General features: G+C 42.0%; 1 pseudogene; it reads right to left on the bottom strand.

The window, feature by feature from the left end:
* Positions 1 to 470: 470 nt before the first annotated feature.
* On the bottom strand, positions 471 to 1217 carry LOC103074490 (60S ribosomal protein L7 pseudogene; annotated as a pseudogene).
* Between the last annotated feature and the right edge of the window lie 333 nt (positions 1218 to 1550).

The following is a 1550-nucleotide window of genomic DNA, read 5'->3' as shown; positions in this document are numbered from 1 at the left end:
TGTTTGAGAGATTTCAGTGTCCCTGAGTGGGAGCTGCTTGGGGCAGGGGGGTTCACTTCTGAATTGGAAAAGATATAAAGACAGTCCCGACTTACGATGGCTAGACTTTACGATTTTTTGACCACGATGGTGCCAAAGCAATATGCATTCAGTAGAAGATGAACTTTGAATTGTGAATTTTAATCTTTTCTTGGGCTACTGATACATAGTACGACACTCTCATGATGCTGGACAGTGGCAGCCACAGCTCCCAGCCAGCCATGCAATCACAAGGATAAACAATGGATACACTTACAAGCATTCTGTACCCATACAACCGTTCTTTTTCACTTTCAGAATTCAGTAAGTTACATGAGATATTCAGCACTTTATTATAAAATAGGCTTTGTGTTAGATGATTTTTTTTTCAATTTGAAAGCAGTCACTGTTTATTAACTGACCAGATTACAAAAATAACCATGGTAGATACCTTAGTTCATCCTTCTTATAAGTCTGTTGATCTGGTCTTCCCTGTTGCCAGCATCTCCAGCTTCTAGAAAATGGGTAGTCTTTTTCTTCATTCCACCTCGTAGAGAAGACAATTTGAAGGGCCACAGGAAGTTGTTTGCTTCTTTGAAACGTTTTCCAACAGTATAGATCTCATGAATCAGATCCTCCATGCAGATAATACCGTATTTGCCAAGAGATCGAGCAATCAACACATTATCCGTCAGGGCAGCTCGCTTCTTGATTTTGTCATAACCACGCTTGTAGATCAATTCATTTACTGACTTCAGTTTTGGGTACCCCCATGCAATGTATGGTTCCACAATTCTCAGCATGTTAACTGAAGCCTTGTTGAGCTTCACAAAGGTGCCATTGAAAATCTGATGGAGGCAAAGAAGCTGCAACACCTTTCAAACTTTTGGGCTCACACCACTGATACCTCTGATCCTGATGACAAATGCCAATTTGGGTTCCGGGGGTACATAGCAGTGGCCAGCTTTTCTTGCCATCCTAGCCATTCGAATTTCAGTTCTGTACATCTGCCGGTATTCCTTGCGATAGTGCTTAGCTTTTTCATAGATAAGCTTCCTCCTTGCCTTTCGAAGCATCTTCTGGGCAAATTTCTTTCTCAGGAGCTTGATCTTAAGCTCTGCAAAATTCTTTCGCTTTTTCTTAAGGGTTTCTGGCACAGCAGGAACCTTCTTTTTCTTCTCCTCAGCACCTTCCATGGTTCCAGCCAGGAAAGAGGCTGTGTTAGATGATTTTTACCCAACCGTACGCTAATGTAAGTGTTCTGAGCACTTTTAGGGTAGGCTGGGCTAAGCTATGATGTTCAGTAGGTTCGGTGTATTAAATACATTTTTGATTGAATGGTATTTTCAGCTTACGATGGGTTTATAAAGACATAATGCCATTGTGAGTCTGGGAAGATGTGTAGTTAGTCTCTCCTTCCCTGGGGGTCTAACCTCCTTTTGTCCTGGGAGACAAATTCAGCCTGAAGCTGCTCAAGATCAATGCACTGGAAACGGTTGGATGTTACAAGTACTCAGCTGACATTACTGTCC

Source organism: Lipotes vexillifer, unplaced genomic scaffold (genome assembly GCF_000442215.2).
Source record: "Lipotes vexillifer unplaced genomic scaffold, Lipotes_vexillifer_v1.1 scaffold922, whole genome shotgun sequence".
In the NCBI taxonomy this organism is placed as follows: Eukaryota; Metazoa; Chordata; class Mammalia; order Artiodactyla; family Lipotidae; genus Lipotes; species Lipotes vexillifer.
Note: the sequence above shows the minus strand (reverse complement) of the source record. Positions and strands in the feature narration are given on the sequence as shown.